The 12,314-nt window shown below is 36.9% G+C and overlaps 1 protein-coding gene across 1 annotated transcript in view; it reads right to left on the reverse strand.

Moving 5' to 3' along the window:
• Positions 1–8,389, reverse strand: part of wdfy3 (WD repeat and FYVE domain containing 3) — a 133,820-nt gene extending 125,431 nt beyond the window's left edge. Inside the window, exon 1 of the mRNA XM_074669350.1 lies at positions 8,248–8,389. The gene's annotated coding sequence lies outside the window, so the exon portion shown is untranslated. The remainder of the gene's footprint in view (positions 1–8,247) is intronic.
• Positions 8,390–12,314: the final 3,925 nt, after the last annotated feature.

Raw genomic sequence — 12,314 nt, forward strand, 5'->3', positions numbered from 1 at the left:
AATTTAAAAAAAGATCAAAGAATGGTATTTCAAATAGAGCTGGGGCCATATCAAGACAGTTTTCAGACCCCTCAAGCTACCTCTTATACAAAATTGCAACTAGCAACAAATCTAGCTTCTTTTCTGGAGTTTGGAGACTAATGGGTCATTCTACGAAACGGGTGCCATTTGGGTCCGCAACATTTGATGAGATATACAAGGCACAAAAAATGTGTCAAAGTGTGTTTACAAATTTTGGAGCTCTTACTGACATGCTGTATCAGAAAATTCTGTTTCTTAAAGAGAAAAAAATCATTTGAAAATAACTGCTCTTTAACTAAACAAAAATGTATTTTATCCGATTACTCAATTAATCGATGGGGTTTTCAGTAGAATACTCGAATACTAAAATATTCGATAGCTGCAGCCCTAATTATTTTCAATAGTTTACTAGTTTGTTTTCTAAAAAAGTTCAGTAATTTTCACAGAGAGCTATCATTCTGTCAAACTGCACCCAAACAGGAGTTGTGCATTTGGCTTTGGTCTATTTTCATCAGGTGATCTAATTAGTATTCATGGCAGCAGGGCAGTCTAAGTGGTATTGAACCAGGACATGTTACTACAAATATTCAACCCACTCACACACACACACACACACACACAAAAACACACACAGCATACGTGTATGTGACCGTACTGATGCTGATTTAAACGCTCTGCTGGCTCTCTTGACATGCAGGCCTTTTCTCTGGAGGCTAATTAAGAATTATGCTTTCCCGCTTTTTGACTGCACACTGCTTCTCCTCAAGGAAGATGACAACTGGTAAACTGCTCCTGACGTCTAATGTATGACACGGCATCTTCAGCGAGGCACACACAAAAAGGCGCATCAATGGCCGTCTCCTCCTGTGCAGTGCCTTTAACATCGCCTGAGAAAGCTCGGCTGCAGCACTGAAAAGGAAATTAGCATCAGCCTTGAGCTGCATTACCCACAAGAATCTAATGTAGCTATCGAGCTACACCTGATCAATAACAAGCGCCTCACAAAATATACTCACTGCTGCGCCTAATCTCACCACAAATGCAAAGATTAAAGCATTATCCTTAATTATAATCTCTGGTTTGGTTGTGTACATTAATCTTTGTTATCTAAAGCTTCAGCCTCATCCCATTACCTGTGAACCTTTTTCAATTCTCTGCAGACGTTTCTTCAATTTGTCCTGAACTTTAATATTTGCACTGCATTTACAATAATGCAACAATTTACATTCATTTTAAGTCATTCAAGCACTCATTGTTTTATCTCTGGGCACATTCAGGCACTGGGGTTATGTGAGGTTGGTGCTTTGTTGGTCCAGCAAGAAATCACCTTGGACTCCGGCTATAAAGAACAATCCAATAATCTTGAATCATTACGAGCAAATTGAGCAACCATAAGTAGCAGCCTGATGTTAATCTGTTTTTGGCTATGGAATAAATCAGTTGAACAGGTGACTTTCCTGTGCACCTGAAGTTAGGTGAACCAGCTTGCTTGCATCAGAGTGATGGAGTAAAGGGACTGATATAATGTGCATACATTGGCACATCACGTGCAGATGGGTTGTAGTCAAGGAGGCCGATAACTGATATTTGAAGCCGATATTAATTTGCAGTCAAAGTGAAAATCTTGGTGTAAAAATTTTGAAAAGTACAAACTTCAACACTCAACTGCATTTAATACCTTCAAGTTTGTGTTTATCAAACAGCTCCCAGGCTCAGAAGAATGTTTTATAAAGTTAAATGAAAACATAAAAAAAAATAGCTAAAGTTTTCAACAGTTAATAAAGTTTTCCAAAATTTCAATGTAACTGCAATAACTGCAATAACTGCTCTGCTGATTGGCTGTTACCCAAGCAATGGCTCTGCTTGTAACCAATCAGATGGTACTGTGGGTGGGACAATGCTGGGGATTGAGTAATGACTGCAGACAGCGGAGCAGCTGCATCAGAGCTGCAACAACACAGTTTCAAATTTGTTTCTTATTGGCTGTCAGATTTTTAAAAAAAAGGCAGATGCCGATATGCTTCAAAATGCCAAATATCAGCCCAGCCGATAATCAGTCTATCCCTACTAAACATGAGCCAAAACTTGTTAGTAATTTCATAAATACAGCAGGTAAGAAGTCTACATGTGTGTTAACCAAATGCCCTAACTCATTAGCAACAGGATGGTTGATTTGTCATTAATATTTTTTCATTGTTGGCCCAAAAACATATGATACACAAGCTAAAGCATGGAAACTCATCGCAGCCTGTAGCTGTAGCTCCAGCTAATGGCTCCTGCCATTCTGCCATTATAATGCTCAACTACCCAGATGTAAACAAGCACAGAAGGACATAAGGCTCTGCTATTGTTAGCCTCACTTCTTGTTAAGCTGTGAAGAAATTCTGCTAATTTTGACTGTACGCTAGGTTAAACTTTGAAATTAAATGACAAAGAGATTAATTGCTTCAGAGCTGAGCAGTATATCATTGTATCACACCAAAACAAATTGGGAGAATACACTGAAAATTATTCTTTTATTTTCTTACAAGAAAACACTTTAAAAATGACTTAACAGTGCTGCCTTTGCCTAAATAGTAGGCCCTCACAAACTTAGTGGTGGAGTCATGAGACATAATTGTGCAAACACTATTATGTCTCATACTTCATGAAACATCATGTGGTTTCAGGATGACCTGAGTCATCTGTGCCTTGAAAAGTCAGACTGTAGATCATAATCAATGGATAAAAAACATTCATCCAGTATGTCAGCACCACATTAACTGATCCAATGTGAATGACTGGCACTAAATTATGTTCTTTTACTTTTGCATAAGAAGTAGCAGGGTGTTAAGTTTGCTACTTTACTAGTTTTCTGAACACAGCGGTTTAACCTGACAAGAAAATCACAAAACAAAAATATGCTTCAAATTTGAACATGTCGTGTATTGTTTTTCTTTGGGCTGGTTTGTAATAGGTTTGACCTGAGAGCAAAGTTGGCTGATTTGAAACAGGTTGGGGGAAAAAGCAACAAAAATCAATGTTTTTTTTTTTTTTATAGAACAATTATCTGTTATGTTAAATGTTGTTTATTTAGTATAACGCTCAGGCCAACCTTGTGACTAGTCTTCCAAATCTTTCAATTGCTTTTTTGGAATAAACAGAAAAAAAGGCCAGAGGAAGTCATTGTTTTAAGAGTGTTTTAGTTGCAAGGTACCTAATGAACCACTTGCCAGCTTCTTTTTTCTGTGAACACATAAAAGTACAAATTATTCAAGCCTCTAGCTTACAGTTTGAACACACAGAGCCCTGTGCACAGAGAGAAACTCAATTTCTCTGGACATGCTGCAGAAACAGGTGCACCTCATGTCAACAGCTACTTAAAGTAATCAGGTTTTAGTATTAGATTACGCACATTCAAATGATGAGCAGTTATTTGAAAAGGTGGTTTACAGTGTAAACAGATTTACTGTAGCTTTAACTCTATTTCCGTGGTCACTGGTCAGTCATTTGTCTGTATCCTTTAAGCCTGGCTTTCTCTCTGCATGACAACAACTTTGTGATCAGCCTCACATACTGTAATTCTACAACACGGCTTGAACTGAGTACTGCTAACAAATATTATGTTTTTTTACTGTAAAATATTTTGATAATAACATCACAAATATTTGCGTGAGGATTACAAAAGGGGAAAAAGAAACTTTTATTTTTGCCACAGAGTCAACAGGCAAGGCTAAAATGTGGCCTGTGTTGATTTGCTTAGACATGACTGACCTGGGGTCTGGCTGTTGACTGGGATGTTGGGAGTTAAACACTATTGCTTTGAGGTTTTGACCAATCAGAATCAAGTATTCAAGACAGCTGGGTAAGCATCTATTTTAATTATCTGCTTTGGTTTTTCTGTGTAGCAGAAATTGCAGAAGGATGTTGTCACAACGCATTAGCCCTGCAGCACCATCCAGTCAATCTTATAAAGCTCATAAAATTCTGTTAATATTTCCCCTGCCCTAATTATAGTCTGGTTTATTTGTACAGATAATTGTTATCACTGTGGCTATGAGGGTCAGAAGTTCACCACTCTTAGCCTCAACACCTGTTACAGTGTTATGAGTCAGCATGGAGCTGCTGAATGGTGGATCCATTAAACAGAGAGAGACAGCCAGGCTAAACAATTGAGCTGTGTGTAAGATCTGTTTCACTCACATCAAGTGTGACTGAATGGGACACAGATTAACAATAACAGGGTGGATTATTAAGGGTAAGAGGGGTGTAATCGGAAACATTAAGATGTAGCAAGCAGCTGAGGAGCTTACGGGTAATGAACATCCAGCACATGTAGCACATTAAATTTATCTGTTTGTTGTGTCTGTTATTCTTTTATCATTTGTATCAATGCCAAGATCCCCATGAACTTTGCTGACATTTGTTTACATGCTAATTGTCTGCACTGCTTCCAAATATTTACAACTCTACAGCCTTCAGGCACTGGGTCAATAGAAAAACTAAGTGGTGGGAGGCTACAGCAATGTTCTGAATGCATGAACAGCAAAAACAAGGAGATGTTGCATTATTGTTTAACTTTTTCTTTAGAAGGGAATCTTGCATAAAGAGGAACTTGGACTTTCTGCTCTTTTATCCACTTTGTGGTGCAATTAGATCAAACAAATTTGGTATGATTAGCCCTGTCACGATAATCAATAAATCGATTAACCGAACGATAAATAAAAACGTCCTCAGTAAGTTTGCCAGCATCGATAAACTGACACGTGCATGCATGTTTGTTTTCCTCCTCTCTTTAGACCAAAGAGGCTGAATGAGAAGATGGCTCACTACCTCTATCTTTCCAAACATCGGGGTGCATAGGTTCTATAGCGGATTTAGCGGATTTATAGTGGAGTGAACATCTGTCAAAAGTGCGATCTTTGGGGTGAAGACGGGGCTGCTGGCGCGTACACACAGAAGCGAGCGTCCTGAGGGGTAGGGAGGAAACACACGCTAATAAGAGTGATGGCACGTAAGATACGGTTCTTAAGCCGCCTGCCACATTCCCAGTGTGGGAATATTTTGTTTTCATCAGAATGAACAAAGTGTGAGCTCATGAACACCAACGAGCTGATATGTCCCATTTGTTTGAAAATAGTGGCGACGAAGAAGAAGAAGAAGAAGGGGAGGTGCAGCAGAGCCTTGTTCTTTGACAATCCGCTCTTACTGAGGCTTTTGGTCGGCAAAGTAAATAGAAATAAAAGCGCCAAATGGTGGGCGCTCAAAGACAGCCACAATGCCAAAGAAATGCAGCCCTTCAATATGGTTGAAAGCCAGAAATGTTAAAAATGTACAGTACGGATTGACTGGGAAAAAGTACATGTTACAAAAATTCAGGAACTGTATAAACTCCCTTTTATTTAGGCTATAGTTTTTATTGTTGTTTTTTTGGGGAGTTTCGTTTTTTCTTTAGAGACAGGGTCTATGTTTTATTGTTTTTGATTAGTATTAATTATTTTCATTGACATATTTTTTCTAAAAGACAGTCCATTTAATTTTCATTGGATTTTTTTTCTCTTTCTTGTTTGTTAAATTTATTATATTTTTTGTTTAATTTATTTTATTTAAAAGATCCTGACCTTTTAATTACAGTTAAATACTCTTAAGAAATTAAAGTTTCTTGCTTTTGATATGGTGTACTCACTTTATTATCCCATTTATCATAATTACATCAATGAAAAAATGGAAAAAAAAATCAAAATAATATTGACAATTATATCGTTTATCGGCAATAATATTTTGGAAATTCATCGTCTAGCAAAATTTGTTATCGTGACAGGCCTAGGTATGATACATAGAGCTTGTTAAACCTCCACAAAGGCTTTGTTAAAATAGATGCTTCCATTTTGACTCTGTTACACAATGCCCTTCTTTTCTGGAATAATGTCAACAAGCATTAATAAAAAACAACAACAGCAAAGCCATATCTATCATGTGACCACTACCCATCTCCTGATTTAACACTGCAACAGGATGCTGGCAAACACAGCAGGAGCATGACAGTTAGTAATGGTTACACCATCGTCTACATTTAGTCCAAGCAATACCCTCTGTTTTAGTGAGGTGACTGTGCAGGAAACCATGCAGACTCTTATGAAATCAGGAACAATGCAGCAACTGAACACAGGTAACTATAGGTTGCAGTTCATGCGCACACCATCGTACTACATGCAGAAAAGGTCCTTTAATGGCACTGAATATGCCAGTCATCTCATACAGGCAGACTTTGGCTATTACTGGACGTTCCTGAAGGCTCAGCAATCCTGCTCAGCCAACCATTATATCATTATAATGTTGAGAAATACAACAAGCTAACACCACTTCCTGGAGATTTTCCATCACTAAAAGTCTCAGTGAGTGTGATCATTTCAACTCCCTCAAGCAGTACACGATGCTGCCTCAACAGGAGGAAAGCATTCAAAGCATGCTAGACCCACAACCTAACTGATCATTTTGAGATAACCAATAGATTATCAGCATTCAGCAGTAAAATATCTCCATACACTGGTTTAGAAATCCTTAATCCCAGTTTCATAATCCTCAAAACAAACAAAATAATCCAGTTTTAGGTGACTTTTTATCGCAGACCAGACCTAGTCTTATTTACTGTCCAGCGTAGACTGATGGTGTTGTTGTCTTGTTGCCCTGATATAAGTGGTAATCAATGGGTTACACAAAGCACAATATCCAAAGGGATACAATCTAATAAAAGGTAAAAGTGCAGTATTAATGTCACTTGGAGTCATAAGGTTGTGACACAGTGAGTCAAATTGGAAGGGAAATCCATTTAGCGCATCATATATCTGATTATCTTTTATTTCCCTTAGGGGACATTAAAGTATATCTTATCTAATGTCATATTCTTCCCACCCCTCTCTACTATACTGTCTTACAGAATCTGCTCAGAATCTTGTGTAGTTATGGTATAATATCAAATATATCTTTATAAAGTAGTGCATTTATTATTTTTACACCAAATAGGATTACCGTAGTGGCTGGATTTTGATCCTTTTTTTTTGGTAGTTTAGGTTTTGTTCCTGTTTGCTTTACTTCACACTAAAAGAGAGGATGAAGTATGGTAATTTGTAAAGCCAGTGTTACAATCTACATTAAAATGTCTATGATTTGCACATTGTGTTAAAACAGCACAAACAGCATCTAAAATTGGTGTTAAAGAGTGTGGTTAAACCTTATATTACAGAATGGTTTTTACGATGTCACTATTTTGACTACTTATAAAAGTTGCAAAATTTTGTTTACATGCTCTGCCAGTGGTCTTTATGCATGGGATGAAATGCACTGAGCTGGTGCTAATGCAGATTATGATCCCAACAAGGTGAGCAGCCATTAACTTTGATTCTAAAGTGTTGTGCTGCAACATGTAAAACATTTGTGTACCACTTACAAATACTGATACTTTTTTGGGGGGCCACAGAGTCAACAGGCAGGGGTGAAAGGTGGTGTGTTTTGCTTTGCTTTGATTTGATATCCTGACCTCTGGTTGTTGACATTAATGGTGCAGTCAGAGCTTAATAAATCCCACAATATAGGTGTATATGTTCCCAATTTTTATGCTTAGTAGTGGACTTTTAAAACAAGTGTATGTGTCTGTAAACTGGTTTCAAATGAGTAATCAAATTGGCAATAAATGAGCCAAACTGAGGGCTTCCTTTTGATTGTTGACCGGTTACCTGCAGTAATTACATCAGCATAAATGTGAGGCATTTATGATTTATTCGTTTTGATATACACCAACTTGCCTGTATTAGAGTGCAATCTTTCTGTTTAGATATTTGTAAGGACAGTTACTGGAAACACAGCACAGCAGCAGACGTGTAATGTCATCTATAACCGTAACGCTGCCAGTGATGCTAGCTAGCCTACAGCACTAGCGTCAGTTAGCAGGCGACCAGCTGATTGCTATAGTATCCCAACATCTTAACAGCAACTGTCAAGCTAAACGTTAACGCCGACCTTTCACAAATATAAAGCGTATAAAGAAGATTGTTGTTATTATATTAATGTGACTCAGTGTGTTGTGTCGTTCTGTTGTCCCGCTAACATTAGCTTTGATGCTGCTACAGCTAAAAAAACTAACCGTGATGTACATTCCTCTATGCTAGGCAGTTAGCAGCGCAGGGCTAGTTAGCCGCTCCAGAGCCCAGTGTGTGTGTGTGTGTTTCTGTGTCTCCACCAAACACTCACCAGTAAGCAGCAAAATCACTCAGCTAGATCCTTGACCCAAAGTGTCAACTACGTGGGTTATTCCGTATACATCCATATGTCACAGACGGAGCATTGCTCTAGAAGTGACCAGAGCACTCGCTCCATCCGAGGCCATCACCGTCTAAACATTAGAAATGAAGCGAGCAAGGATCTCATCTGAAACATCCCTAACAGAGGTTACACAGGAAAGACAATCCTGACATCTGTTGGATAGATGGAAGAAGGCACGTTGGGAGTTCAGTGCTGTGTTTTATACCATTTACCATAAAAACTGCTGTAATACCTTTATCTTGTGCATGTTCCTTTCCTATTTGAAAGATTGACAATTTTACACCTTTTTCCTGACTTTTAAGTCAGAATCCTGAAATTAAAGTTATATTCAAAAGTCTCAGAATTCTCCAATCAAAATTACGATTCTATATTGTTTTCTTGGAATTTTAACATAAAACTAAAATCTCAGAATTCTAAGAAAAAGTGGGGAAAAAGGGAAAGAAAGAAAGAAAGAATGAAAGAAAAAACTTTTTTTTTTAAAAAGGGGGAAAATTATGTATATATATATATATATATATATATATATATATATATATATATATATATATATATATATATATATATATATATATATATATTCCCTTTTTTCCCCCTCAAAAAAGTCAGTGGCCTAAATGCTCTGGGGTTGAATGTGTTAACATGAAGTTTTAAGAACCGCAGTTCCTTAAGTGTCCACTTGAGGCTGGCTGCAAATTCTCTGAAAGCCACCTAAACACCCATTCACACACACATATCCAAGCAAAATGATGCTTCAAATTATTTGACATAACACTATTTTGGTCTTGTTAGCTCATTTCTTTATCTGAGGACGCTGTATGGTGGGTGATTTTATAAATATTTGTTTAATGTTTTTTAGGCACAAGGTTAAGAGTTTTGCATAAAAAGAGGCACAGCTGACTCTACTGACAGGCAGGTACTGTTGCTGTTAAGTGACAATCCTAAGGGCCAGCCTCAACTCTTCCTCTTTGCCTCATGCTACATTTATCAAAATTTAGGTTAGGTAAGATGATAGGCTTCAGAAATCAAAATTTGGGTTTATTTTGCATTTAAATGTAGCACATTTTCCTGTTTTGACTCTCAGACTGGTTTCTAATGAAGATTGCTATAACAGAAAACACTTTTATGTACAACATTTAGTACAGGTGCTTCAAAAGTGTATCAAAAATTGCAAACAAACCCCTGTATAATACATTTATTAGTACAATACATGTTTTAATCAAAACTATTGAATTTTGGCAGTTCACATTAATCATCATATAAGCATGCACTGAAATAAGAACGGTGGCTGGATTTTATTCAGTGTTAAGCTAGGTGCTTAAAAGTACAAAATATTTGTGCAGCTATAGAACAATCTGTTGTAAACACTACTAAAGGTTTTCTTTAAGATTGAATAATTATCAAAGGCTGGATGTGGGCTGATAGCTTTTTCAGTATTGTGTGCCTCTAACAGACTTAGCTTGTGGCTCAATACACCCACATTTCCTGGTTGGTGATCTGTCATTAATCCTATTATTGTGTTGTGTTTTGTTTTGTAATTTTAATAAAATCATTGCAAAAATCATTCTCATCAACTTAAAAAAAATGTTATTCTAAATTTTGGTTCCCTTTCAACTTCAGTGACCTTTTTCCTCTATGTTTTCAGCCTCTGAGACATGCTTGAGGCTCTAATGAACAATCTAAGATAAGACAAAACAAGGCATTCTGCCTCTGGGTCCACTTTGCATTCTTATGTATACAGCAAGGGGCACTGTAGTCCACTTTTGGATGTCACTTCCAGCAGGGATCTTAGTCCAGCTGAATGATGCTGTGTTATCAAACATTAGGCACTAGGTGACAGCAGTTCTTACTCAGTGGAGCATTAAAGCTTGCTGCAATCAAAGCCACTGTGTGGGTGATGTGGTTTGCCACCAGCGAAAAAAAAAAAGCCACAAACCACAGCAACTTCAGGAAGTGAGAGACTCTCTGGTGTTACACCTGACTAACCTTACCCTCTACTTCCTCAGAAAGTAAACACTTACTTTGTACTTTATGAATTGATTTATTATCTTTGGTGTGGCTAAATTTTCCACCCATCCCTGTGGAATAGTTGCTTAATGGGTTCAATCCTGGAAAAATCCCCTGTTGGGGAGATTCAATGCTTATCAAATGATTTATTGATTCCGGTTTATTTCAGACACAGACAACTTCCTGTTAACGGCAAGTGGGGACAGAGTTTTTTTCCACTGTTGTTCAACTCTTGGTGAAAAGTTTGGGGCTTCTTTCAGGTAAAAAGAACAGGTAAAGTGTTCATTCACTTAACATATAGTCATAGCAATAAATACATGCATATAAGTCATAATGGGTCTTCAGGATTCCAACATACTAAACTATACTATTTAGATTTACGTGTCAGTTTTGGTGCTTTTACATAAATAAGAAGTACAAACAGATGTATTAAGCTCAGGAATTTATCGTATCTACAACCATGATCTATTCCTTGTATATTGGCTTTGTTTCCATGTTGTTGGCATATTGTTATATCAAATAAAAGCCCCTTTAGCCCACATGTCTTTTGTAATGTTCACATGTAATCGACTTATAGCTTAAAACTGACCTAGCTTTTCACAAAATGATTCCTGTGAGAATAAAATGGAAAAACGGGCAAGCCAAAGGGAAACCTGTAACAAAGCCAGTAGTTTACCAGATGTCTGAACATAAGCCCATCTGTTAATTGGGTAATCTATAACGTCCCATTTAAATATTTTGTAAAAAAAAAAAAAAAAAAAAAAAAAGAAGAAGAAGACAATTTGAAACCTTTGCAACATAAACACAACAAAAGCATTGAGGGTACTTTAATCCAGGCTGACTTGAAACAAGCAAATGGTAATTTAATACATTGTCTATACCAACTGTGCTGGCTGCTTGCTTCAATTTTGAATGAGGCTAAAGTTAGCAAGTAAAAAGTACCACAGCTTTGTACATTTGCAGAAAAAAATACATGGCTACATGAGGAATATGGCTGGAACGAAATGGAAGAATGGGCCCTTTCAAGATGAGAACTGACTCTGGGCCTAGAGGAGTGGATTAAACGTAACAAGTTCACTGCTCTATCTGAGTTAAGCAGCTGCTGCTTTGTGGGGGGAACTTTACACTTTTAATCTTACAGCATTAGCAATTGGGGCAATTGGTGGTCTTCTTTGAGTTGAATGTTGTAACAGTTTGAAACCTCAAATATGAAGATGCTGGAAGACAACTGCAAATTATTGGAACAGAATGGAAAAAAATGGCCCGCCAACACAAGAATTAAACCCAGGCCCAAAGCTATGAGTTTATAATTGCAAAGCATGCACTTTACTTGAGCTACTTTGCTGCTTAATCCATGTAGCTTAAACAGTGAAGCATTCGCAGGTGAGCTAACCAGTAACATTTTAACAAAATGAGCATTTGCAGGTTAAAGTAAAAGGAAGTTTTACTCTTTGGTGTCCAAAAGAGTACTACCTAACTATCCTTTTAAAAAGGCCCAGGTAAGGGGCCAGTATATGCAATTTCATATAAGTACTCAGATTGCATCCCTTACAAAAGAAAAATATATTGCAGCATATTGGAAAATATCATGTCATATATTAGGTAATATATTCCCATATATGAGATTGACTATTTATATTTTCCAATATATTGCGATATATGGAAAGCGGCCATCATTTGTATATTTTGCAATATATTTCATGAATATATAATATATTGTATATGTGCCCTCAATATATTATTCCATGTATATCAAATATAAAATATATTGGAAAAAAATATTACAATATATCACAATACATTTTAAAAAATATATTGGTACATATATTTTTCTTTCGAAAGGGATAGCTGATAGGAAACTGGTTGTTTTGTTTTTGTTTCTTGGATGTGAAAAAAAGTTTGGTACAGTCAGAATTACCGAAAAGGTGTCTGCCATCAATTTGTTTCAGAACCTCTTTTCAGAAATCTTTGTGTGACAATACTAAGACTTC

This window comes from Halichoeres trimaculatus, unplaced genomic scaffold (assembly GCF_033239565.1).
Source record: "Halichoeres trimaculatus isolate MK-OKI-2021-1 unplaced genomic scaffold, fHalTri1.1 fHalTri1_scaffold_5, whole genome shotgun sequence".
In the NCBI taxonomy this organism is placed as follows: domain Eukaryota; kingdom Metazoa; phylum Chordata; class Actinopteri; order Labriformes; family Labridae; genus Halichoeres; species Halichoeres trimaculatus.